General features: G+C 45.6%; 2 pseudogenes; both read right to left on the bottom strand.

Moving 5' to 3' along the window:
- On the bottom strand, nt 1-10,869 carry LOC118643218 (annotated as a pseudogene).
- Nucleotides 10,870-12,622: 1,753 nt separating this feature from the next.
- LOC118643217 lies at nt 12,623-22,865 on the bottom strand (annotated as a pseudogene).

The following is a 22,865-nucleotide window of genomic DNA, read 5'->3' as shown; positions in this document are numbered from 1 at the left end:
CTAAGAAGCTCGTTTGCTTTGGGACTTTGGGGAGGAAATGGAAGGGCACTCCAGCCAGACAATCTTGGCATCTGAAATCTGAGATGGAGGTCTGAGATTTAGCAGGGTGGTCGAGGATGCAGTGAGGAGACCAGCTGGGCTAGACAGGAGTACAACATGGGGTGAGAGTTTAAGAATAATCGGGGCAGCCCTGGCCAGGTAGCTCAGTTGGTTAGAGCTTCGTCCAGATACGCCAAGGTTGCTGGTTGGATCTCCCAGTCAGGGCACATCCAAGAATTAACCAATAATGCATAAATAAATGGGACAACAAACCTGTTTCTTTCTGTGTGTGTCTCCCTCTCTCTCTAAAACTCAATAAATAGATGATAGATAGATAGATAGATAGATAGATAGATAGATAGATAAAAATAATCAAGGCAGGAAAGACCAGACAGCAGGACAAAGATCTGGAGAGTTTTGGAAGATTCTGAATGTGAGGATGACATCTTAAAGCCTAAAGTAACCTCTCCACTCAGACCAATAGTTCTGACATTTTAACCAACCATTTAAAAGTTAGTTGAGCCCTGGCCAGTTTGGCTCAGCGGTTAGAGCATAAGGCTGTGGTCCAGAGAGACCCGGGTTCGGTTCCCGCTAAGGGCGCATGCCTCGGTTGCAGTTTGTCCCCGACCCTGGTTGGTCGTACGGATGGCAGCCACTCGATGTGTCCCTTTCATGTCGATATTTCTCTCTCTCTCTCTCTCTCTCTCTCTCTCTCTCCCTCTCTCTCGCCTTCTCTCTCTCTCTCCCTCCCACTCTATCTGAACAATAAAATGGAAAATTGTCCTCAGGTGAGGATAAAAAATAAAATAAAATAAAAATAAAAGTTAGTTGAGCCCTGGCCGGTTTGGCTCAATGGTTAGAGTGTCGGCCTGTAGTCCAGAGAGACCTGGGTTCGGTTCCTGCTAAGGGCATGTATTTCGGTTGCAGTTTGTCCCTGGCCCTGGTTGGGGTCATGTGGGTGGCAGCCACTCGATGTGTCCCTTTTCACGTTGATGTTTCTCTCTCTCTCTCTCTCTCTCTCTCTCTCTCTCTCTCTCTTCCTCTCTCTCCCTCCCACTCTATCTGAACAAACAAGGAAAAAAGGTCTTCGGGTGAGGATAAAAAAAATAAAAGTTACTTGAAAATCTAATCCTTTTTTCAGTAGAAGAAATTATTTCATAGTCATGATAATCAATAGTGAATAGCTTAGTAAAGATGTTTTTAATCATATGGATTATTGATGTAGTTGTGCAGAAGGATTTTTCTGTTCTGTTTAGTAGTGTGATTAACTTTATTTTCTTCTTAATGCTTTTCCAAATTTTCTTCAATGAACTGGTATTACTTTTGGAATCAGAAAGGATAGCTTTACATCCCTAAGAACCTGTCTACAGTCAATGCTGATAAATGAAAGAGAGCAAGTGTATGGATAGTTTAAGTGACCTATTTGATAGCAAGACTTGTTTTTACATCTGTGCTGAATCTCTCGGAGCACTTCCACATTGCACTGAAACTTTCGCTTGTTTTGTTGAGTCTTTCATTCAACAATTAGCAAGCCTCGATTATGTGCCGGGCACTGCTCTAGGTACTGAAGATATAACAGTTAATAAAACAGATGAGTCCTGGATGGTTTGGCTCAGCGGTTGGAGCATCGGCCCGCGGACCAGAGTCCCGGGTTCGGTTCCCGCTAAGGGCATGTACCTTGGTTGCAGTCTGTCCCGGGCCGCGGTTGGGGTTGTGTGGGTGGCAACCAGTTGATGTGTCTCTCTCCAGTCTATGTTTCTCTATTCTTCCTCCCTCTCTCCCTCCCACTCTATCTGAAGATAAATGCAGAAATGTCTTCGGGTGAGGATAATAAATAAATAAATAAAATAGATGAAGCTGATTCCTATTTGATAGGAAAGACAAATACTAAAAACATTTGAACAAAAATATGCTTTTAGTTGTGATCCAAGCACACAACAACACAGACCTGCTTTCATGTGTAATTAAAAAAGTAAAGAAGGGTAAAAGACTAGGAGACTTTAAGGTGGGAAGAGATAACGGTTTTAGGCAGGGTAGGCCTTCTGAGGAAGTGCTGTCTGAGCACAGAACTAAATGGAGAGAGCTAGCCATAAAAGGTGTGGGAGAACTGCCCTGGCCTGTGCGGCTCAGTTGATTGGGCATCATTCCATGCACCCAAAGGTTACCGGTTTGATTCCTGGTCAGGGCACATGCCCTTGTGGGTTTGATCCCCGGTAGGGGCATGCAGGAGGCAGCCTATTGATGTATCTTTCTCACAATGATGTTTCTCTCTCTCTAAAAATCAATATATTAAAAAGAAAAAAAGTGGTCTATTTTTTTCCCTCCCCCTCCTCCCTTTGTGTGACCTTTGCCTTTTCCTCTCCTAAGTTCCACAGGTCCTTCTTTTGCTTCTGTAACTTGTTTCCTGAGCCCATGTAGCCCAACCGGCTCACTTCTACCTCTGTAACTTTCTAAATAAACTTTCTCTTACAATTTGAGTTCTTGACTCTAAATTCTTTCTTTGCCAAACTCAAGAACCACGGTCCAGTTTCGTCTCCAACACCACCAGTAACATAAATTCTGTAACAGCGTAATTTTTACCCCACTGCTGATTCAGTGCCAAACAGTTCCACTGTTTTTCTAATTATCTTAAATCAGACTCTGAAATCCAAGTCATCAGGATATTAAAGAAATAAAAATTCAACCTTAGATATTATTGTTCTCCTCACATCATCATTCCTACTCCCCAAATGGGGGCTATGTTAACATTTCACAGAGAGGACTCTCAGGTCTTTAACCCAACCAGGCCGAAATGGTCAATGTCCAAGTCATGTAAAATCCTGATGTTGGATGGTGCTGCTGCTTCTGTTGCAAATTTGCTGGGGTCTTGAGGCCTCTGTCGGGCCTTAGAGCCCAGGGGTCTCAGGGCTGCCCCCAGAGCTATGTCATGTCACCACTGTCCTCTGGTCTCAGTATCTCCCTGGGACATTTTAAGCCTCGTTATTCCAGGGGCTTTTTCTTACCCTGATGTCAGCAACTTTGGTGTCTGTCCCTCCAAGCACTTCTCTGTATCTGTCTCCTCCCTCAGTGACACCCTGCCCCAAATATTTTTCCTCTCTGGGCCTTTATAAACACAATGTTGATCTGTCTTTTCTAGGGAGTAGAAGAGTTTTTCTTACTAACTAACCCTTATACATATTTTTATTGACTTGTTAAGAGTTTTAAATAGTTGTTTGTTTTTACTTCTAATGAAAGAAACCGGTGTTCAGCATTCTTGTATATTTCTCTCAATTCCATAAACATGCTTTTTTATTTCAGTGTGATCCTTTTGAAAAATTAGTCTGGCCAGTGTGGCTCAGTGGTTGAGCATCAACCCATGCACCAAGAGGTCGCCGGTTGGATTTCTGGTCAGGGCACATGCCCAGGTTGTGGGCCAGATCCCCAGTGGGGCGCATGCAGGAGGCGGGCCATTGATGTTCTCTCTCATCGATGTTTCCATCTCTCTCTCCCTCTCCCTTCCACTCTCTCTCTAAAATCAATAAAGGAAAAAAATAAAATAAAGAAAAGAAAAATTATGTATCAGGCATCAACATAAAGCAGGATTCTCAGTGTTAAGTCTTGACAAAATGTCTTCTGCTAATTCCTTTCTCTTTCAATTTTTTTTCTTTATTGACTTTAGAGAGAGAGGAAGGGAGAGGGAGAGAGAGATAGAAACATCAATGAGAGAGAACATCCATTGGCCACCTCCTGCATACCTCCCACTGGGGATCGGGCCCACAACCTGGGCATGTGCCCTGACCGGGAACCTCTTGGTGTATGGGTCCATGCTCAAGCAATAAGCCACACATGCCAGGCTTTTCTCTTTCAGTTTTTTCCTTTAAAGTTGAAATGTAGAATTCATAGCCAGCAAGAGCAAATTCCTGTCTATTCCGAGCATCAAAGATACTAGCCAACTTTAGAGAGATTTCAATTATTGCCTTGTCTTTCTGCTGCATGCCCCTCCAAGCTGGTAACTGTTGCTTTAAAAGGTTTTTCTGCATTTTCAAGCTGACCTCCTATAAATGCTAAGTTGGCCATCAAATCATAAGTGTCAGTGATGGCCTTCTTGTTATCATTCTGATAGGCAAGCCAAAGCATCATGCAAAATTAGCTCAGCCTCTCTTGGCTCATCTTTCACGATGCTCACCTTGGCTCGCTTCAGCAGCTGGATGATCGCCTAGGTCTCCGCGGCGGGCTCCCTGCCACCCCTCCTCTTCCTCTGCAGCGGGCTTCCGAGAACCAGGCGAGCGCTGGCTGCAGGCCCGAGCCCCGACCGGCGACCGGCGCGCGACTCAGGGCGGCGGCACCTCTATCTCGGCGCCCGACCTGCTGCCGCCCGGGAGCAGGTGCGCCCAACAGACCCGGCCCCGGGCCCCGGGCCCAGAGGAGGCCTCTGCCCAGGCTGGGGCGCAGCAGCTGGAACGTGCCCGCGCCGGGTTCTCTGAGCACTGGGCCAGGGCCAGACCCCAGGACGTCCTGCCCGCAGCGCCCAAAGCCCGCAGGATCGGTAGGGCCCTGGATTTCTCTCTCTCTCTCTCTCTCTCTCTCAAAGGGAGGAAGGGGAGAGGGAGAGGGAGAGGGAGAGGGAGAGGGAGAGGGAGAGGGAGAGGGAGAGAGAAACAAAAAACATTGATGTGAGAGAGAAACATCAATCAGTTACCTCCTATATGCTCCCACCAGAATCAAACCCAAAACCTAGGTATGTGCCCTGACTGGGAATTGAACCCATGACCTTCTGGTGCACGCAATGACACTCCAACAGAGCCACACAGGCCAGGGTGGTGCTATGATTTTAAAGTTAGCAGTGCGTTCAGCCCTGGCTGGTTTTGCTCCATGGTTGGAGCTGCAGCCTGCGGACCAAAGGGTGGAGGGCTCCATTCCAGGGCACGTATCTAGGTTGCAGTTTCAGTTCTAGCCTTGCTGGAGACAGCCAATCAATGTGTCTATCTCTCCCTCCTTCCCTTCACTCTTTCTGAAAAAAATCAATGCGAAACTATCCCTGAGGGAGGATTAACCAAAATAAAATAAACAAAAAATAATAAAGTTAGAAGTGCATTCAATATTCATGCAGAAATCTTAAGTGAATTCCTTCTACAACTAAGTAGGACTTTTTGTATATTTTTTCCAAGCAGTATATTGGATTGCATAACACCTACAGTCATGCTTTATGCCATAACTTGCTTTTGGTTCTTCTAAAATTATTTACAATTTGGGAAAAGCGAACTCACAAAAGTGTATTTCAGAGACCAAGCCTGACTCCAGAATTTTCATATATATATTTCAGAAGAAAACTCGAAGAACATTTTTCAAAGGAGGACAACATGAAAGACTGCCTACGCACAATTCCTTAGAAAAATGATTTGAAAACCATACCTACGCTTGGGAAAATATTCAGATAGTGTGATGAAATGAACTGCTCTTTAAATGTTAAGCAATTCAGGGCTTTAAGAGCACCCCATGCCCACTCTTTGCTACACTGTATCATCATATCACCCCCAGCACCCACCAAGAATCTGCCCATATAGCCAGTGATGTTTGAAAATTATTTTGAGACATTTAGAGTTTTTAATACAAATTTAAAGATGTCAGAAGCTTTTAGGAAGTGTGGGTATTTAAGAGAGCTCCTTCCTATGTATGTATGTGTATGTCTGTGACTCTTTTAATGGTGTAACAATAAAAGAAGTTGGCTTTTGATTTTTACATTGCTCTAAGAGAGGATATTTTTGGATGATGTCACACAACTTTCCATATTTAGTTGGTACACTGATTGCATTTATTTTTTCAACATCTGAATGCATACCATTACCACACCCTTTGGCATATTTGGGGCTTAGGAGAAGAGCTATTGGGACTACAAGAGTTAAGCTAAATGCCTCCTCAGTGTTGAGTTTAACAGCCAATTTTGGATCGAATGGTCTACACCCCCATTATTTCCCATGAAGTCCTTTCTTGTTCCCACTCTTTTTCCTCATTCAAGTCAGCACATAGGTGCCCCACCAGTCTCCGCTCAGAGCCTTCTCCCTTATTCTTTCCCTTCGGCAAATGTGAAAAGAAATGATGACAGCTGTCATTCTATGTTTTGGAGATTCTTCAGGAACCAGACCTATCTATTACACAGTAAATAAGCAGCGAAGGTCAAGTTGACTATGTGAAGCTCGGACTATTGTTTGGCTGTCCTACGGGTTCTTCTGCTGTGGCCCAGAGCCTTTGACTGCTGCAGTTTTAGCAGAGGAAGAGCAATCTGGTTCTTACAAGTCCTCTGCTGCTTTCAACCCAGATCAGCCCGAGGAAGGGACAAAGAGAGCCTGTGTGGGTTTTGAGGAAGCTGAATTCCCAGTTCCCTTTCAAAGTTCTGGTGAGCCATCCTTCATTCTTGGATAAGTATGAGTAAGGACACTGAGCGGCTGGGAGTAGACGGGAATGCTCGCTCCCACTTCCTGCCTGTCTCCTGCCTGAGCACTCACAGTTCCTAACCAGGCCCTGGCTCTGACCTGACACCCGGAGTCTGGACTGTCAGTCAGGTTCATTTCATTCCTGGCTCTGAACTGCCCGCTTCTTAGCTTACCCCATCTGGCGTCTTACCTCTGGCTTTGATCCTGGACTTCAGAACCTGATACTGCTTCCTTCCTGCTGTTCTTCTAGCCTAGATTTGTTTCCCTGCTGTTCTGGGTTCTCAACCTTGGTTTCTGACTCAACTGGAAATCATAACCAGGTCCTGGTGAGAACGTGGGTCCTAGGCTCTCTGTGCAATCGGCCCCTGGAAACAACCACACAGGTGCATTTTGGCTCTTACGCTCCAGTCCCCTCACGTCCTTCAGGTGAGTCATGCCTCAAGTGGCTGCCGTTGGTCACAGGCTGTACAAGGGCTCATTTGAGCCCTTGGTGGGGATTTGATGGGCCAGCATTATCAGCAGAAGCCTGGTCAGACAGAAACTGTCATGGAGGCGGTAGGACACCTGCTGCTGGCCTGGTGGCATCAGCTGTGAAGACCACCAGTTTCCAGCTTGGGGTCAGGAGTGGTGAACAGTGGCTCTCCCTGCTTGGGGAGCGCCTGGCCTTATGCCTGTGCAAACAAAGAAGGGACAGTTGAGCCTGCATGGCCCCTCCCACTCCTGGCATCCTGAATTTCCATTTTGGAATCCCACCTCCCAAGTTTCTAGAGTCCTGTAAGACTCTTAGGTCAACCCAGCCTTACAAAATAATGCCCTACAGCACCAGAGTCCCCAGGCTCCATTTCCACTCCCACATGCCCGGGTAAACAGGAGACGGTCCAACCTGTCCCTCTCTCTAAGCCATTCTGTTCCCGCACGACAGCTAGGAATCTCAGGACCCAGACTCACCAGCCGCACCCCATCGTGTGGAAGGTGTGTTCAGACATGGAGCTGGAGAAAGTTTCAATATCACCGAGAAGTTGGTTACTTCAGACAAGGCCTCTCTGCTCCCTCAGGTGCATTGAGGGAATTCTGTTCTCCACCCTTGCTGTTGACAGGAAGGGTCTCTACTGGAGGTTCTCCCAGACAACCCCTTCCCTGGCGTGTCAGCCACTTCATGGACAGAACCACTCCTGGCTTGATTTCCCCTTCTGACCCAGAGCAGTGGCCTACTCACGGGTCTCATTTCTTTCAGTCCTCATGGTCATTTTATTTCAGAGACCTTACAGACCTTTATTGCTATGTGGGTTTGTGTGTGTGTGTGTGTGTGTGTGTGTGTGTGGTAACTGACAGGTCCCTCCTCAGCTTTCCCTAATGTTAAGTACTGCAGAGAAGGGAATGGTGTGAATCACCCAAATGGCACTAAGCACCTTACATAGATGGGACCATTTCCCAGGAAGACAAGGACAAAAGGTCCTACTAGACCTTTCTCCCAGGCCAGTGGCTGCTACTTGCCTTACATTTATGCAACTTGAATGATTCTTCCAAGAATTAAAAAGGTCTTGCACAGTCTCTGTCTCTAGTCATTGTGAGTAAGTAGAAAATTTAAATAGCAGCTTCTGCCTTTATAAAAATGTGGGTATAATACCTTTCTTTCTGCTGAAGGAAGGGAAGGGATATCAGAGTCTTATCTCCAGCATCCATGAGCTATATATTCCTGTGTCTTCTTTTCAATTCCTTCCTCTTTTACAAGGTAAAGAATGTTCTCTATGTCTACCTGTGAGTGCAATACATCTTTTGTGTGGTGGGTAATTAGAGATGAGGAAAGAAGGTTTACTTTCATCAGCATTTTCTAAATTACCTGTAGTACTGATAGCTCCAATCACACCTCGCTTTCTTTTTAAGTAACTGGCAGCGTGAGCTGTCACCTAGCATGTCCTGCACACCTCTATGGTGGCATTTCTCAGAGTTGTAGTATTAGGGGTGGCTTCTGGGGGCTTGTGTGAATAATCCACAGACATTCCATTTCAGTTCTCTCTTGTACACCAAGTGACTGAACCAAATGAAGCATTCTTTAACACCAGGCAAAAAACCTGTGTATGAGGATGTGAACACAAAGGAAAGATAAAAATTGCAAATGAAAAACATTGTCCCAACTCTCATTTCATAACCCTCACTTCACAGGAGAAGGCTCTCGGAGGCGGGACATTCCTCCTCAGGAAAGACTTGGTCAGAGAAGAACACAATAACGGCAATGACTCTCCTATGCCAGGACTGGGCTGCCCTCGGCTTCTCTCAGGTAACTTTCCTGTTCTTATGGAAGGTTAGGAAGGGCTGACTTGGCTCTCAGGATATCATCTGAATGAACAAGATGTCGCTGCAGCCACCACTGTGTGGGCTCAGCCCTCTCACAGAGCTCTTCTCCCAGCCCCGGGCCTTCAGAGCACCCTACAGGTCCTTCCTCCCTAAGGCAGTTACAGCACATGGGAATGGCATGTCTTTTATCACTCCATTTATTTTTATAGTATTAAAACATTTTTTTCTTTATTGATTTTAGAGAGAGAGGAAGGGAGAGGGAGAGAGAGATAGAAACATCGATAACATCTATTGGCTGCCTCCTGCATACCCCCCACTGGGGATCAGGCCCACAACCTGGGCATGTGCCCTGACTGGGAATCAAACTGGCGACCTCTCGGTGCACGGGTCATTGCTCAACCACTGAGCTACACTGGCCAGTCAGTTTTCACAATATTCATTAATACCAGACCTTAATACATCTCTGTACTTCTTGTGCTAACCACTATGTTCCATGGAATGTCTTGAAACATTTCTAGCTGAACCCTGAACATCAGCGTGGCCATACCAACTTACAACATGAACAGTCCCCCACACAGCAAAGCTGCTTGACCCTTCACAGTCTAACAAGGTGAAAGAATCACAAACAGAACTGGAAAAGGATCCCTTACACTTGACCCCCTGACTGCTTGCATGAGTGAGCTTCGAGGACAGACCCTGTCACATTTATCTATGATTCCGAGGCCTTTGTTTAGTGCTTATGGCACAAATAGAACTTGAGAAATAACTGTTCAATATTGAATGACAGCTCTGGCTGGTTTGGCTCTGCGGTTAGAGCATCAGCCCACAGACCAATGAGACCCGGGTTAGATTCCAGTCAAGGGCACATACCTCGGTTGCAGTTCATCCCCAACCCTGGTCGGGGTTGCATGGGAGGCAACCAGTCGATGTGTCTCTCTCACATCGATGTTTTCTCTCTCTCTGTCTTTCTCTCTCTCCCTCCCTCCTACTCTAAGGATAAGTGAAAAAACATCCTCGAGTGAGGATTAAAATATATATATATATATATATATATATATATATATATATATAGAGAGAGAGAGAGAGAGAGAGAGAGAGAGAGAGAGAATGACATTGCATGAACTAAAACAGCACACACTGTTATTAAGAACTTATTCTCTACTACTTCAGCCTTTAAGGATGTAGATATGTGCAAGAGGAGTCATTAGAAAAAATGGAAAGATAAAAATGTACCAAATCTAACTCTTTTTTTTTTTCTTTATTGATTTTAGAAAAAGGAAGAGAGAGAGAGAGAGAAATATCAATGAGAGAGAACACCAATTGGCCGCCTCCTGCATGCCTTCCACGGGGGATTTGGCCCACAGCCTGGGCATGTGCCCTGACTGGGAATGGAACCGGCGACCTCTTGGTGCATGGGTTGTTGCTCAACCACTGAGCCACACTGGTCGGGACCAAATCTAGCTTTTATTCAACAGGAAATTATTGCTTAGCAGAATTCACCCACCTTCCTCAATGAAGAAGGGAACAGGAACTAGTTAATGTAAATTTAAATTTTAAAAAGCAACATAGATATGCACAGTTCTTTTAGTGCCCACTGCTCACTGCTCCCCAAATATCTTGGTGTTCAATGCTTTGGGAAGATTATGCCAGGGAATCCATATGTAGACAAATAGCATGGGAAAGATTTCACCAGCTACTTCAAGTTCCTTATGTATTTTGTTTTGCTTTTTGGTTATTCCTCACCGGAGGATATTTTTTCCACTGATTTTTTCAGAGACAGTAGAAGGAAAGGAGAAAGAGAAACATGAATTTGAGAGAGAGACATTGATCAATTGCCCTGAGCAGGGCTAGGGATCAAACCTGCAACCCAGGTACATGCCCTTGACTGGAAATCGAACCTGAGACCCTTCGGTGCAAGGGCCGATGCTCTAACCACTGAGCACACTGGCCAGAGCACTGGGATTAATTTTTTAAATCCCGTAATGGCTCAATTCTAGTAACTCCTGCTTTCCTTAATTCTTACCTGAGGGCCAATGTAGAGATCTTGCTGCTGCCCCAGAAGATGGTTAGTGGATACAGGCTCCCCACGTCTTTTCTCCTTTCGGACGTGAGCCCCATTCTGCATGTTAAATCCCCTTTCTGCAGTCCTCCTGCACTTCCTCCTTCCACCCAGGTCTCTCCTTCTGATACTTTTTTAAAAAGCATAATTGTACAACTATTAACTAAGGACAAATCCTTGTTGCCACTGCCTAGGACAACAGTTTTCAAACTTGTTTTTTAAAAAGTCAAATCAGCCCTGGTCGGTTTGGCTCAGCGGTTGGAGCGTCGGCCTGCGGTCCAGAGAGACCCGGGTTCGGTTCCCGCTAAGGGCACGTACCTCGGTTGCAGTTTGTCCCCGGCCCTGGTTGGTCGTGCAGGTGGCAGCCACTCGATGTGTCCCTTCACATCGATATTTCTCTCTCTCTCTCTCTTCCTCTCTCTCCCTTCCACTCTATCTGAACAAAAAATGGAAAAATGTCCTCGGGTGAGGATAAACAAATAAAAAATAAAAAAAATAAATAAAAAAGTCAAATCATTTTAGCCCTGGCCAGTGTGGCTCGGTGGTTAGAGAGTCAGCCTGATGCCGAAGGGTTGTAGGTTTGATTCACGGTGAAGGGCACGTACCTGGGTTGCAGGTTTGATCCCCAGCTCTGGTCAGGGTGAGTGCGGGAGGCAACCCATTGATGTCTCTCTCTCTTGCTCTCTCTCCCTCCCTCCCACTCTCTCTAAATAAAAAAAGCAATGGAAAAAATATCCTCAGGTGAGAATTAACAACAACAACAATAATAATGATAAAAAGTGAAATTGTTTTAACGAAAGTAATTATGCACGGCCCCTGATTCAAATAAATCAGTAAGGACTGTAAGAGTCTGTCTTGGCTTCCTATCACAGTACCCCGGAACACTTTGGAATAATTTTAACACCAATTGCTCAGGCTACTGAAGAAACAGAAATGATGGAAAAAATAAGCATCAGTGAAAATACTCTTCTTGCTCCCTTAGCTGTCACAAATGTATGGCGAAAGGAAGTAAGACCAATGTAGGCCTCCTTTTAAGAGAGTTTTCTTTGAGTTCTTTCATTTCACCATTTATATTTATGGAGGCATCATGACCTGGGTCAACCAAATAAAGAAAAAAAGGGAGTAGAAGCCAAAGACTATGAGTCATACAGAACTAGATTCAATTTAAAAGAATGATGAACAGGAAAATGTCCAACATCACAGCATGAGGCTGAAATTATAGAAACACACTCTACTGCAGTGTAACAAGAATACAGTCAATGTCATGGGCTTGTCACCAAAGCCAGAGAGAACATCTAGCATCATCTTTCAATCTGGAACTTTCTTTCTGCTAGCTTACTTTATCCATTCCTACACCTGTTAATAGCCACGCTTCTATCTAGGCTTCTGCCACAGGGAAATTCAAAATAAGTTGGTGGAGCATGGTCTAGTGCACCACGAGGCCACTGGTTCGAATTTTGGTCAGGTGCATGACCAGGTTGCTCTCTAAAATTAATAAAACCACATTTAAAAAATAAAATAAATAAAGACTTAGGATGGGAAGGCCAGTTACTCTGTCCCCTGCTCCTACGATACAACCCAGCATCCATGCAACTGGAGCTGCTGTCTGTGTTTAGCAGGAGAATCACACCTCCCTCAAACCCTGCTTCTCTCTCCTGCAAGATGTTCTTCTTCTGATTGGAAGTAAAAATTTGGCTTTTCCAACCATATCAGACTCCAGATTTTGACACTCTCAAATAGATATTTTTTAATGTTTAATAATCTTTGAAATTTTTATTGGCCTCCTGCCCCTGCAAAGAGTGCCCCACTTCTGCTGCCTTTAACACCCCAGAACTTGGGCGTCATTGACCTCAGACACTACTTTGCCATCCACAATCCTGCGGGTGGTAGTCTTTTGAATGGATTATATGCAGTGGCTGTTGTCCAGGGCATCACCAAGACTGAAGTCTTCCCCTTCTTCCAGCAGGCAGCATTATATGTCGATTTCATCCTCCAGCTTGACCTTAATGTTCAGCAGGTCCTCCTACTCTTAGGGCTGGCACTGCCTCTCTGCCTGGGTCTGGGTCAGCTCTGACTCCAGGTGCAGCAGGATCCCACTGAGCTGTTCCATCCTCATGGCATAGAGCCTCTCCTCCTCCCTCAGGCTGCTCTCCAAACTGGCCTTCAGATTGGTCATCAAATCCAGGTCTCTCTCCAAGGATTGGACCATAGGTCTCAGCTCTGTGAGTGTCTCAGCCGCGCCTATCTCAGAGGTCTGTGAGGTGACCATTGTGGTGCTCTCTTCAGTCTGCTGGGACCAGTACTTGTCTAGCTCCTCTTGGTTCTTCCGAGTCAGCTTGTCATACTGGGCCTGGATGTCACCATGATCTTGCTGAGGTCCTGAGACTTGGGGGCATCCAACTCCATGGGCAACCTAGAGCTGGCAATCTAGTTATAGACCTTTACTTCCTCCTCATGGTTCTTCTTGAAGAGCAGCTCCTCCTTGAGAGCCTGGATCTTTGTCTCCAGCTGCAGTGCACTGATATTGGTGTCATCAGTGACCTTTTGGAGCCCATTTATGTCACTCTCCACAGACTGGAGCATGGCCAGCTCCATCTCACACTTGATTATGAAGTCAGCAGCAAGATGGGCTTTGTCAGTCTGCAGAACGATGCAGACATTGTCTACAGAACTTGCAAACATCTAAGCCCTCAAGTCCTTGATGGTCTTGAACTAATGCCCCCAGTCTCTGACCTGGAGTCCCTTCTTCTCTAGGTGTTCCCAGATTTTGCTCTCCAGTCTCTGATTATTAGAGTCCAGGCTCCTCATCCTCTCCAGGTAGGAAGCCAGGTGGTCATTCAGGCACTGCATAGACTCCTTCTCACTCTGGATGCCCCCTATGCCCACCAGACCCCTGGCTATCTCCTCAGTCAGACCCCTGGATGCCCAGCTGCCCCAAACGCTGGTGGAGTGGAACACAGGGATCCAAGCCCGAGCCCCTGGCGCCTGCATAGACTCTGGCTGAGCTGCTGGCCGGCAGAACCCAGTGGCTGGGCCACTGCATGGAGCCCAGGGTCCAGTAGTTGTGGAGAAGCTGGAGCAGGTGCTAAAGCTCCTGTTGTTCAGGGAGGAAGGCGAGAGGTCGAAGCTCTGGCTTAAGCAGCCTCAGATATTTTGAATTGCAGGCTCTATTAAGACATTTACCAACATCATATTTTTGTGAAACAGTATTTCCCTTCTTTGGTAGCCTAATGTCTTTTCTTGTGTGATCTTATGGAAAGCTGCAATAAGCAAATCAATATAACCGAACATCTTGAATTTTTCTATGAAATCTTGTGTTAGGTCTTGGTAGGCACATCACTTGAGTCTCAATTTATTGCCACTACATAAAAGGACTGCCCACTTCTTAGTATAGGAGAGCTATTCTCACTATTTTCCACTCTACTCAGCCAATTTCATATTTTAGGGTCAGTTACTTTTAATTCCCCTCTTTGTGGGAAAAAAAGAGTACACATCAGGATGAAGCAGAAGATACAATTCAGACAACTAATAAAAGGAATTTATTAGATCACATTTCAAGAGTCCAATGGCACTGAATGTCCTTATTCAGGTTTGGTTTGATCAGGGATCCAATTCATTTCTCTGTGACTCTTTCGGCATGCCCTCCTGCTTTCTGCCAGTTGCATCCTCTGATTTTTTTTTTCTGTCGCAAAATGATTTTAGCAGTTTCAGCTTTCTCACTGTGCAGAAAGAAAGAATTTCATTTCCCTCCAGTGGGTGAACAAGAGTGTTTAATTTCATTCTGATTAGTCCAATTTAGACCACGTGCTCATTACTCAACCAATCCCTGGGCAAGGAAGGTGTGTTGATGTCCATTACCTTTGGCCAAATCAGGGCCCATGTCCCAGTCAATCCCACCTGCTGCTACGCGATAGAGTTGGGAAGAACGGAGTAGGAAGGCCACCAGCCATGTGCACCTACCCCTTGGAGAATCTGTGGACTGATCAACTGCAGGGCACAGTGTTGTGTTCTACATATGTGGCTGCTGGGAGCCCACTCTGTGGCATAGTGATGTGGTGAGATGAGAGAGCAGTTTCCAAAGAGGGTGGCTTGGCAGGCAACCCCAGGGATGTCCAAGACACCAAGAGAAACACACATTCTCCTGCTTCGTCTAAAGGACACCTTAACATACTATGACATAACATGCCATCAATGCAAGGTCCTGGGAAGAAAAAAATTTTTTTAAATAGTATAAAAATACTAAATCTATGACCTGGTTGGTTTTGCTCAGTGGTTAGAATGTCAGCCCGTGGACCAGAGAGTCCCGGGTTCAGTTCCCACTAAGGGCACATACCTTTGCTGCAGTTTGTCCCCGGCCCCGTTTGGAGTTGTGTGGGTGGCAGCCACTTGATGTGTCTCTCTCACATAGACGTTTCTCTCTCTTCTTCCCTCTCTCCCTCCCGCTCTATCTGAAGATAAAAGCAAAAATGTCCTCAGGTGAGGATAAAAAAACAAAAACTAAATCTTGGAACTTGAAAATTCTAATTTGGTGAAAATCTCAGTCTGTTGTCTGTCTGCTGGTCATTACTTTGATTGCCCATCTGTTCTTAAGCTCAAAAAGGTTTTCTTGTTATTGTGAAGGGACATCCATTCCTTTCTTGTCGAAGGCACCTAGATGTGATTCTGAGACTCAGGCCCCTGGATTAGTGGGAAATTCAATCTCGGTCATTGTGGGACTGTCTCTCATCCCTCAAGGTTGTACAAAGATGCCCAAGGGTCTTAGTTGGCACCATTGCGTTGGTGTGCCAACTAGGGACTCCTTAGCTGTATCTTTCCTCATGGGCTTCTGCTCGACAATTGCAGTCCAGGTCTAGATGGCTCCTCCTGGTCCAGAAGCTCTATTGCCTCTGAGTCAGCTGAGGCAGGAGTGTGTTAGGCTAGACTGGCCATGCTGGTGCTCAGCTTCCTCCCACATACCCTCAGCCACCTCTTGTCATACATTTTCAGCCTCCTTCACCCCTTCTCCCATCTGTTAATCTTTTAGTCCCTAAAAATACCATTCCTCCTCCTTATAACAACAGTTAAGAGTATCACCCTGGCTGGTGGGACTCAGTGGTTAGAGTGTCAGCCTGCACACTAAAGGGTTATGGGTTTGATTCCCTGTCAAAGGCACCTACCTGGATTGCAGGTCTGATCCTGGGCCGGTCAGGGTGCGTGCGGGAGGCAACCAATCAATGTGTCTCTCTCACATCAATGTTTCTCTCTCTCCTCCTCCCCACCCTTCTGCTCTCTCTAAAAACCAATGAAAAAAATATCCTTGGGTGAGGATTAACAACAACAAAGTGCGTCAAAGGCACTCTTTTTTTTTTTAATCCTCACCTGAGGACATTTTTTCATTTTTTGTTTAGATAGAGTAGGAGGGAGAGATTGGAAGAGAGAGGGAGAGAAACATCGATGTGAAAGGGACACATCGAGTGGCTGCCACCAGCACGACTCAACCAGGGCCGGGGACGAACTGCAACCGAGATACGTGCCCTTAGCGGGAACCAAACCTGGGTCTCTCTGGACCGCAGGCCAACACTCTAACCACTGAGCCAAACCGGCCAGGGCTCAAAGGCACTCTTAACATATTTTTGGGGGGGGGGGTTAATCCTCACCCCAGGATATTTTTTCCATTAATTTTTAGAGAGAGTAGAAGGGAGGGAGGGAGGGAGGAGAAGGAGAGAGAGAGAGAGAGAAAGAAACATTGATGTGAGAGAGACACATTGATTGGCTACCTCGTGCACTCTCTGACCAGGCTGGGGACTGAATCTGCAACCAAGATACATGCCCTTAAGGACTGGGAATCAAACTTTTGACCCTTTGGTGTGAATGCTGATGCTCTAACCATTGAGTTCACCAGCCAGGGCTTAACATAATTTATTTATTTATTTATTCATTCATTTTCCCCCCATTTTTTAAATCTTTACTGTTGAATGTATTACAGATGTTCCTCGTTTTTCTCCCATTGACCCCCTCCTCCCCACTCCCACCCCCCTCCCGCCTTTTCCCACACTGTTGTCTGTGTCCATTGGTTACACATAAAAGTTCTTTGATTTATTTCTTCCCACTCCCCAACCCCCTTCCCTTGGAAGTTTGTCAGTCTAGCAACCAATTTGTTCTTCTTAATCCCTTCACCTTTTTCACCCATTCCCCCGACCCCCCTCCCATCTGGCAACCAACAAATTGTTCTCTGTATCTACGAGAATGTTTCTGTTATGCCTGTTCATTTTGTTTGTAGATTCCATTGTCGATAGATATGTATTCATTGCCATTTTGTTTGTTCATATATTTTATCTTTTTCTTCAAAAAGACCCTTCATCATTTCATATAATAATGGTTTGGTGGTGATGAATTCCTTTAGTTTTTTCTTGTCTGGGAAAATCTTCTAAATGACGGCTTTGATTGGCCATCGATTCTAAATGACAGCTTTGCAGGATAGAGTAATCTTGGTTGTAGGTTCTTGCTTTTCATCCCTCTGAATATTTCTTGCCACTCCCTTCTGGCCTGCAAAGTTTCTTTTGTGAAATCAGCTGACAGTCCTATGGGAACTCCCTTGTAGGTAACTAACTGATTTTCTCTTGCTGCTTTTAAGATTCTCTCTTTGGCCGTGGCCGGTTTGGCTCAGCGGTTGGAGCATTGGCCTGCGGTACAGAGAGACCCGGGTTCGGTTCCCGCTAAGGGCACATACCTCGGTTGCAGTTTGTCCCCGGCCCTGGTTGGTAGTGCGGGTGGCAGTCACTCCATGTGTCCCTTCAGATCGATGTTTCTCTCGCTCTCTCTCTTCCTCTCCCTCCCTCCTGCTCTATCTGAACAAAAAATGGAAAAATGGCCCTGGCCGGATTGGCTCAGCGGTTAGAGCGTAGGCCTGCGGTACTGAGACCCGGGTTCGGTTACCGCTAAGGGCGCGTACCTCGGTTGCAGTTTGTCCCCGGCCCTGGTTGGGTCATGCGGGTGGCAGCCACTCGATGTGTTCCTTTCACATCGATGTTTCTCTCTCTCTCTGTTCCTCTGTCTCCCCCCCACTCAACCTAAACAAAAAATGGAAAAATGTCCTCGGGTGAGGATAAAAAAAAAAAAAAGAAAGAAAAATGTCCTCGGGTGAGGATTTAAAGAAGAAAAAGATTCTGTCTTTGTCTTGAACCTTTTGCATTTTGATGATGATGTGTCTTGGGCCTCTTGGAGTTCATCTTGTTTGGGACTCTCTGTGCTTCCTGGACTTGTATGTCTGTTTCCTTCACCAAGTTAGGGAAGTTTTCTGCCATTATTATTTCAAATAGGTTTTCAATTTCTTGTTCTTTCTCTTTTCCTTCTGGCACCCCTAGGATGCGAATGTTGGCATGCTTGAAGTTGTCCCAGAGACTCCTTACACTATCCTGATTTTTTTGGATTCTTTTTTCTTTTTGTTGTTCTGATTGGGTGTTTTTTGCTTTCTTATATTCCAAATCGATGGTTAGCTTCTTGGCTTTACCTACTCTACTATTGAATCTGTGTAAATTATTCTTTATTTCAGTTAGTGCCTCCTTCATTTCTGACTGGTCCTTTTTATGCTCTTGAGGCCCTCACTAGGTTCATTGAGGATCTTTATAAGCAGTATTTTGAACTCAGCATCTATTAGATTTCTTATCTCCATTTCGCTTAGTTCTTTTCCTAGAGATTTTTTCTGTTCTTTCATTTGGGACCTATTTCTTTGTCTCCTCATTTTGGCTGCCTCACTGTGTTTGTTTCTGTGTATTACTTAACGAGAGGTATGGGGTGAGCTGAGACCAGATGCTGCTCGTTTGAAAGAATTTAGGAAAAACCTGAAGCAGGATCCAAGACAGGCCAATCCTATGGTTAAGCAATGGCAACAGCTTGGGTGGACCTGAAGGTTGGGTGGGGCAGGGCCTCAGGGAGTCAGCAGGGCGGGGCAAGCAGTGTGAGCCAGGTTGCTGGAGTCCCAGATATGGCTTCTGTCTGCCACCCCAGGGAAGGGCTCACCAAGGAACAAAGGCCTCTGACAGCACGTTTGTCCCGAAGAAAGCCCCCTCTCCAGCCCTGCTCCAGTGCCAAACAGCTCAGTGCTTCCCTGTGTGTCTCTGGTGCCCCTTGAGCTGCCTCTCCAAGCTTAGAAAGAGAGTCTGAGTAAGTCCATGCGCAGGCCCTTTAAGAGGAGCTGCCTGGGGCTCCAGCTGCCTCAGGCTTCCTGAGCCTCAGTTCCCGCTGGTTTTTCCAGCCAGAAGTTATGGGGACTTCTCTTCCTGGCACTGCAACCATGAGCGGGGTGCCTGGTGTGGGACGGGGACCCCTCAGCCCTCAGGGAGGACCTTCCCAGCCAAGGTGTCCTCCTGGTTTTTATCCGCCACATGTGGGTGTGGGACCAGCCTGTCCACCTCCCGCCCCTCCTACCAGTCTCGATGTGGCTGCTGCTTTAATTCCGTAGTTGTAGGACTTCCATTCAGCTTGATTTCAGGCGGTTTTGAATGATGGTTGTTCTGTAGTTGTAACTTTGATGTGGTTGTGGGAGGATACCTCATTACCTCTCATTCATTTTTTAAATTCTCACCTGAGGACATCTTTGAATTCAGTGCTCTTAATACTGTCAGAATATATTCCTCATAGATCTCATTGGTCTCCTTTATTTATTTTATTTTTCGATTTGATGATTTTATTCATTTATTTATTTAATCCTCACCCAAGGTCACTTTTGTATTTATCCTCGGATAAAACAGGAGGGAGAGAGGGAGGAAGAAAGGGAGACAAACATCAATGTGAGCAAGACACATCGAGTGGCTGCCACCCACATGACCCCAACCGGACCGGGGAAAATCTGCAACCCAGGTATGTGACCTTAGCAGGAACCGAACCTGGGACTCTCTGGTCTGAGGGCTGATGCTCTAACTGCTGAGCCAAACCAGGTAGGGCCATAATCTCTTTAAATGAGCCGACACTTTTATACAAGATGTGAACCCAGATGCTCCAAAGAAATTTGAAAGAGAATAGAGGAGAAAATACAGGTCATGCCAGGGTAACCTGGATGTCAAAGACGTCTGACTTATCACATAATCAAATACAACTTAAACCCTGTTTCTCTCCCATTGTCCTTTCATAAGATGGGGGAAGCTTCCTCTATCCACCCATTGAAAACTATCAGGTGGGTGACATTTCTGGTCACTCTCAAGCAACAACAGTCTTACAGACCATTAGGTGACAAAATGAGATTCAATTCATTAATCAGAATGCTCAGTCATTCCTGTGAACAATCAGAACTTCTGCTGGTTTTGCCATTAAATCCATTCTCCTCTCCTCAGGTGGGTCCAGCCATAAAGGAGACCATATGGTCAGAGAAGGGTTGTGGCCAGTGCCCCCTCCTGCAACTCTAGCCTTTTTGCTCACTGAGGTTTCTGGACCTGGGTGTGTGTGTGCAGGTAGCTGGAGTTCACAGCGTTTTGTCTAAAGGATTCCTCCAAAAGGCTCCCTCTCTCTCTCATGACTCTTTGATGAGTGGGCGAGGAGTTGAGGGACCAGTTCCCAGACTATCCTTCATCAGTTCTGCACACCGACACTCTGCTACACCATCATCAACTTCGGGCAAAGTCTTTTCTCTTTCTCATTTACTCAAAGTGCAGTTCAAAAGATGAACTTACTCTTAAAAGGGTAAAGGCTGGAGTCTGTAGACTGATCTGCGCCTGAGCTCCCGGATATCTCTGAGCCCTGCCACGTGTGGCTGCCGCGTTATTTAGTGAGAGGTCCCTCCTCTGGGCTTCAACACAGGTGCTGCTCTTCCATGATAAGCAACCCCATGTTTTCTCTGAGTCAGACTTTGACTTTCAAAGATGCTAGTTCTGTAAGATGCACAGATAGTTCTAACAGAGAAGCATCCCCCCATCTTCTATGGGTCCAGGGCTTCCATCCTGCGAGACACCTATACTCTTTCCCTTTCATTTTCTTTCTTTCTTTTTTTTTTTATCCTCACCCGAGGACATTTTTCGATATTTTGTTCAGATAGAGTGAGAGGGAGAGAGAGAGAGAGAAACATCGACGTGAAAGCGACACATCGAGTGGTTGCCACCCCCACGACCCAACCAGGGCCGGGGACAAACTGCAACCAAGGTACGTGCCCTTAGCGGGAACCGAACCCGGGTCTCTCCGGACCGCAGGCCAACGCTCTAACCGCTGAGCCAAACCGGCCAGGGCCTCCCTTTCATTTTCTATGTGAATTAGCCTCAGTTCCGCCAGACTTCAGGGGGGACAGTTTCATCTGTCAGAGTCTTACATCCTGTCTACTTGCAATGTTACTCAATCAAATATATGTATATTTGTGTCCTCAGCAAACTTGTAATTATTAGGAGAACTGAGGATGAGAGAGCTCTGCCTTTCGGAGGTCACAGCCGTTTTATGGTGAAGTGGCTGGAGCACCTTCCCTAGAATCAAATGCTGTGGCTACAGGATCCGGGGGTCCTTGGACTGGTCAGGAGTTCCACAGCCTGAAATAAGAATGCAAATTTGTTATTCTTATCCATTTAAACAACTTACAAACTACCTCGGGGCTAATTATGCTTGGAACAAGGGAGCCGGATAGAGTCATCACCCTGTTATTATCTTAGTCATCAGCGCGTGAGCACATGGACATGGCAGAAGTGCGCTCTTGGGATTTCATCTGCAGACCCACACACTGAAACGATCAGGAGTGACTATCAAAGGAAACGGACAATGGATAACCACACTCCTGAGCCATCGCTCTGAGAATGTGGTGACCTCATGCACCAAAGGTTTCTGGAATCCTGAATTCCTAGGGCAGGTCAGTGTTACAGGCCTCAGAGGACAGAGGAAGAAAAAATATTGAGTCATGCTGAGGCATTTTTCTAATTATCCCAAAGGTTATTCTCAAATGAAAAAAATATATAGTTACTATGGTATTCCTAAAAACCAAGAGATCTCGATTCATCATAGATGCATCATCCAACAGCTAATGTCTCCAAGGATAAAGTTAAAGTTTTTTTAGTGAAAGGATTCTTACCATTTAGTTAATTAATACATCCATCACCTTGCCTGTGTGTGTGTGTGTATGTGTGTGTTTGTGTGTGAACAGTTAAGTTCCACTCTCAGTAAATGTCCATGATATGATACAGTGTTATCAACTACAGTCACCATCCTGTACATTAGATCCTCAGACCTTACTCACTTTACAGCTAAACATTTTTGTACGTTTAACCTCTCTCTATTCTTCCAGCCACTGGCAACTACTTTTCTACTCTCTGTTTCTATGAATTTGGTTTTTTTTTTCTTACAGATTCCACAAAGTATTTGTCTTTCCATGAAGTATCTGTCTTTCTCTGTTTGGCTTCCTTCACTTAGCATAATGCCCTCAAGGTCCATTTGTGTTGTCATAAATAACAGGATCCATTTTTTTATTTATTAAAAATAAAACATTAAGGTACAGTTGAAAAATTCTAAATGTTATGTGGTGGTCAGCTCAGCTCTACATCTTCTAGGTACATCTATGTAGAGTCTTAGGCACAAAGAAAAAACATGCAGAGAAATGCACCTTGGGAACTGAAGCCAAGTCCTGGAAAACAGGTAAAAAACCAGCCTCATTCTAGCCCTGGTTCCTGTTGCTCTCTCTCCTCCCTGAAAACTCTCTTGACTTCATTATTTTTTTGTTAATCCTCACCCAAGGATATTTTTCCATTGCTTTTTAAAGAGAGTGGAAGGGAGGGAGGGGGAGAAAGAGAGAGAGAGAAACATCTACGTGAGAGAGACACATTGATTGCCTCCCACATGACCCTGACAGAGGCCCAGGATGGAACCTGCAACCTAGGTACATACCCTTGACTGGAATCAAACCCATAACCCTTTGGTCTTCAGGCCAACGCTCTAACCACTGAGCAAACTGGCCAGGGCTCTCTTGACTTTTAAAACTGAGTGCAAGTCTCACTCCATTCTTGAAACTTCCCAGGCTCTCCTTATCATCTTAGCCCATGTCTATTTCACCTTTCCCTGTTCCTACAATGACAACTGTGATTGACATTGACACAGAAGTTTGGATCAAGTGAGTTGGTCAT

The sequence above is a fragment of the Molossus molossus genome, unplaced genomic scaffold, assembly GCF_014108415.1.
Source record: "Molossus molossus isolate mMolMol1 unplaced genomic scaffold, mMolMol1.p scaffold_m16_p_32, whole genome shotgun sequence".
Classification (NCBI taxonomy): Eukaryota; Metazoa; Chordata; class Mammalia; order Chiroptera; family Molossidae; genus Molossus; species Molossus molossus.
This window is presented reverse-complemented; position numbering and strand designations above follow the sequence as displayed.